Here is a 5,438-nt window from a genome sequence, read left to right on the forward strand (position 1 = left end):
ACGTTTGTGGAACGTAGCACCCAATACACATCATTCAGCTCCAGAAAACCGCCTGCAAATGCTGGTACTGAACGTAAACAATTCACAGCAAATGCCTCTGTGGCACTTCAACGGCCCACATTGACGCATGCGCATACAAAATGCCCTCCTGTTAATCAAGATAAGGTCAGCCCGCGATCGAGCTTTGCGTGGCTTAATTAATTAATTGCATTGTTTTTCTTTCAGTTAAGCCAGATGGCGAGAAAGCTTGTTCTTGTTACACTTTTGAAAGTGATCAATCAATGATATGGCGACAAGCAAGGGCTTATTGTAAATACAATAAGAAAGATCTCGTGGCCATGGAAACCGAAAGAGAGTGGCAGTTTATCACGAATGAGCTCAAGAATCGGACAACAACAAAAAATCAGTGGCACATAGGGTTGTTTTGGAATCTAATAGTTAGTAACTGGACTTGGGTCAATGGTAAACCGCTGACTATAAAGAAATGGTTGGATTCTGAACCTAGTAGAAACAGTTACTACGCCCTTATTGCTAAAGAATGGCCCAGAGGTTCTTATGGAAAATTTGACAGCATAAGAGGGGACATAAAAAGAGCTTGGATATGCGAGGAGGAAACAGGTGTGAATATAATTTTTATTTTTTATTTTTAGATTGTTGTGGTCGAGTCAACTTCGCAAATCTATAAGTAATGCATTGAAAAAACAAAAACAAAGCCATACGTGATGATAGGGTAAAAGGTCAACTTTCCCACTACGAGGCTCGGATGAGTAGGGGTAAAGAGAGCATTATCTTCATTTACTGGTTCAATGCAGTGCTTCTGCAGGGGCCAATAGTCGGATCGATGATTTATTGCGTAACTGTTAAGCAAAAAACAACAACAACAAAAAAGAACTGGCTAACCTTATTGAAGGGTGACTGCCTTAATTATATGACAAACCGTCTGTCTAACTAATCAAATAAAATGTCGGTCTTGTTTGCTTGTCTGTCTGTCTGTCGGTTGGTCTGTCTGGCTGTCTGTGTTCCTGCCGGCTGTATGACTAACTGATCGATTGAGAGTCGCTTTTGCAGAATGTGACTCCTAATTCAATAAAGGTTGCTTTGGCAATGGATCATTGGCAATTGGGCAAAGGACATTTATTAATTATTTGGGCATGCAGAAGTGACCACAAAACAATCGCCTCATAGTGCACACTTTCCCAATACACTGCCCAAAGCATTACCTTCATAGAAACAGGTAAGCATATGCCCGCAATAAATCTTTTCAGGTTTAAAAGCAATTTTAAGACTTTTTGACAGACAGACATTTTTAGTACAATCAACATCAGTCCTGTCACTTAATAATACATTTGCAAGAATCACGCCCCACGCCTAACACAATTTCCATACACCATTCATCCCCCGATGGGAATGCGTAACTGACCAAGCGACTTTCTCTTTTTCTTTCTCTCTCTCTCTCTTTCTTTCTTTTTTCTTTCTTTTTTTTTAACGCCAGACACCTGTCAGGGGGTTTGTATGCGTCATTATCCGTCAGTAACAACGATAGTAACACCACAAGTAACCGCTGCCACTACGAAAGAAAGGACAAGTTTCAGCATAGAAGATCCTACTAATTTTTCTTTAGGTTTGCACGGTTATATATATATCTTAGAATCTTTTATTCGTTCAATTCGTTGCATGTCTGTCCAAGATTCATAAACACTTACTTCCAAATACGTGGCAAAAGCCTCTCGTGATAAAAACAGTAACAATTATAATAATAAAACAAAATAGATGGATGGATGAATGGATGGATGGATAGGTAAACAACGTCATACATAAAACAACTAAATAAATAGAACAAATAATTACCATAATTCAATTCACTAAAGTTAATCTGAAAACATTTCAATGTGCCGCCGAAGGTCGGTAGTGTTCATTGCTCTCAAGCCTTAACTCTAAAATCCGAACGAAACTCTTAAGTCAAGTCTCTGACGCTCTCTTGAGGTGATCACAGTTTTCTATTATGAGGTTTAATGCTGTAAATATAAGCCCTAGAAACCAACCAACTACTCAGACATTGACTATTCTGTTCTCCTCTTTCGACAGATTTTACGACTTTGGTCAGTCCGTCGAGTTTGAGTGAGCAAAAAACTGCCAAAAAAGACTTGACGTCCACACTTGTCATTGTAGCAGCGTCACTAGGAACAGCTCTATTCATCGCACTGATTGCACTTACATTTGCCCTTTTGGTTTTGTTAAGGCTAAGAAGGCAGCATAGTTCCAAAGGTACAAATGCTTTTCTCATAACATTTATTCTGTTTATAGGCTAAGCTAAACAGTGACAGCTCTCTACCACATTTTTCCATCGCGAAATAAACAGTCTCAATGTGTCGTGTTTTATTACTGAACTTTTTCCGAAATTTTTATTGGCCTTAATATCTCCTCACTTATAAATAGTCGCCGAATTCCAGATTCATAGTTGAAGGTCTATAGATCTTTTCTCAGCCCTACATTAAATCGCTCTACTCAGGCTCCAGTTGTACACTTGATTGCGTCAGAAAACTTTAAAAAATGTCTTTTTTTCACGACAAAGATAGAGATTTACTTTTTGGATTTGATGGAGACCTCTTAACCGTCGGACTTACACGCAAATTCATACCCCCAACGTGGGAAGAAGGAGGAGGGGGGGGGGGGGGGGTGGATGGAACCCCTGCCCGGAGTTTTTAATATGTTGCAGTATTTCGAAATGACTTTACCTTTTAAGTGGAAAGCCTTTGATGTTTTTTACAAGATGAGAGGTATATTTTATGGGTGGTGGCGCTGCTGGAGGCCTGTGACGTTAGCAACGATGGTCGCCATCTTGGATTTTACCAAGAATTAGAAATCAGGGGTCAATTAATTTAATAAGACTTCTACAAGTGTAATTTACAAGTGTTGTAGCTCAAAACAATGGCTACTCTTGTAAATTACACTTGATGTAAAAGTTTTATTAAATTGACCCCAGGTTAAAACCGCGAGAAATGATATCATTTTGTGCTTAACATGAAAAATAACACATAAATAAGCACTTTGCATGATTTAAGCCACAAGATTTACTTTTATTGTTGAAAGAATTTGAACAAATATGTATTTTCACCCAAAAATGGCTTGACCACCCTCTACTTATGTAGTCATATCTCGTAACCATAGCTACTGACGATCAATGAACTTGTCTTGTACGTCCGACGGTTAAATAAATGAGTGGTCTGAATTAGGCCATAAAAAATAAATACATAAAAATAAAAAATCTAAGACCACCGAAACTCGTTTATAAGGCTGCACTATTATCAACAGCTATTTACAGTTAAAACGGTTTAACCGGTTTAACTCTTGATACTGACTTGAAACCTTGCATCAATTCATATCTTGTATGTTATATGTTTCATGGCAGACGATGTAGGTAAGTTAACAATATTTACATCTTTACCTACTTTAATATCAATTAAACATCAGTCTGGTAACAAGAATTCAAATTTGGAGTCAAATCCTTTTAAATTCGAGTCTCAACTTAACCGGCTCTTTCCAGAGCAATATTATGAAATCGATTTAAAAGAACAACAATAACAAACAAACAAACAAAGAAGATCAAGTGAGTATTCAGACGACCGTTGTTCATAAAATTAAAAAAAAGAATAGAGGAAATTAAAAAAAAGAATAGAGCTGCTTTTTTTTTCATCTTATTTCAGCGACAAAAAAACAAAAGAGCCGTTGAAGCTGATTTTGTCTTGAGATGTTAGGTATAAAATGTCTTTTAAATGTAAGACAGACGAGCATCCCCGCCCCTTTCATATGGGAGTTCCCCCCCCCCCTCCCCCGGGGTTTTGACCACAATGTTTGCTCCTCTTTTGTGGAATAACATGCAGATGTCCCTGTTTTTTTTTTCTTTCCTGTAGATTCAAGTAGTGAAATTGCCGAAAGGTAGGCAAAGAACTGGTCAAAAATCATATTGCGTTGTTGATTTATAAAAGTGGGCTTACTGCACTCTCTTTGTCGTCATTTTGAGAAAAAATTGTTTACAAACAAATTTGTTTGTATAGTTTCACTATTATCGAGAAATTCCATGGACTAAAATGCTGCATTTTACGTTCAGGATTCAGCTTGAAAATCAGGGCAGATCTTTGAGTGCAGCACAGTATACAGCCATAGAATCCAGCAGGATGTCAGGTGAAAACGGAGATGGAAGACATGAATTTGAAGCAACCACGCGACAGCCTCGCCGGACGGATTGCGAACACACCATGTTGAGTCAGTGTACAATGGTAAGTCCAATTTCTCGTGCCGAGGATTTACAACATAAACGACAATACCACAGCATAAAGACGAAGGGTCTTTTAAGGTTATCGTTGTATCTTTTCTGAGTTAGACGACATGGTCATCATTCATTTAATTGTTATAGCATTTAACCCTACTCGGACTGAGCTTTTATTCTTACTTCTGGTCCTGCTGCCGGTAATGTGGGGGGAGGTGCGGGGAGCTTCGGAAGCCCTCCCTTTTTAACCTTAGACCCGTTCATAATAATGTGCTCGGCCTTTTAAACATTAAGGTAGAGTTTGATTGAGACAATAATGTATAATGTGCATGATGCCGTCATTAGGTTATATTGTTAAAGTTATTGGCAGAACCCAAATTACATTCAACTCCAAAGTTTGAGTATCTCAAAAATCGCGCCGGTCTGAATCCAAGTCGCGAATAATTCACCGCATACTAACTGGGTAGCAGTATGACGGCCGGCCGGTGTGTTTCTTTGGCGTTAGCTGACATACAGTATGTCTACCCTTTAACTGCTTTTTATTATTACTTCATCTGTTATTATTACATAAACTACACTTCATTTTTAACATTTCCTTTTGTACCTAATTTTTTCCTCCGTTAATTTTTCAGACACCAAGTGAAAGAGTCTACGCGTCTCTCACTGCTGCTAGTGAATCACCGATATACGTCAATCAAATAGGATGAGCTTTTCCCCTTGGTTTACAAAAACATAACACGGCTTAGTTTTTAACACCTATAAAAAAATAGATAATAATGTTGAACTTTCGTTGGCGTTTCAACCCGAAAAGAATGTATGGTGTGCAATTTGTAACGCGCGATTTAGTCAGGGAGTACACTCGTTTTTATAAGAACCTTTTTTTAGTAGAACGTTCAGGCTGAGTTAACAAAAAAAATATGTCATAGATAACTAGGAAAATATTCAGACTGAGAGTCAATTAAGAACGGGTATCTAAGTTTTTGCTGTATGCTTCTCTTTGTACCACTGGAAAGCTGTACGGAAAGGCAATAACAATTTTAAAAAGCGCACAAATATGATTTATGACTGATCGCTCTTTATTTCTCTACTTACCCCAGCAACTGATCTCCTTATTGACATACTGTTTTTTGCATCGCTCTTCTTTTTCACTAATAACGCTTTTCCAAATGAC

The 5,438-nt window shown here is 38.0% G+C and overlaps 1 long non-coding RNA gene across 1 annotated transcript; it reads left to right on the forward strand.

Annotated features, from left to right (window-relative positions):
• Positions 1-1,976: 1,976 nt before the first annotated feature.
• Positions 1,977-5,141, forward strand: LOC140948511 (uncharacterized). Its single transcript, XR_012167051.1, has 4 exons — positions 1,977-2,265; positions 3,912-3,936; positions 4,109-4,277; positions 4,900-5,141. It is a non-coding gene; the product is annotated as an uncharacterized lncRNA (long non-coding RNA).
• Positions 5,142-5,438: the final 297 nt, after the last annotated feature.

Source organism: Porites lutea, chromosome 9, assembly GCF_958299795.1.
Source record: "Porites lutea chromosome 9, jaPorLute2.1, whole genome shotgun sequence".
NCBI classification, from domain to species: Eukaryota; Metazoa; Cnidaria; class Anthozoa; order Scleractinia; family Poritidae; genus Porites; species Porites lutea.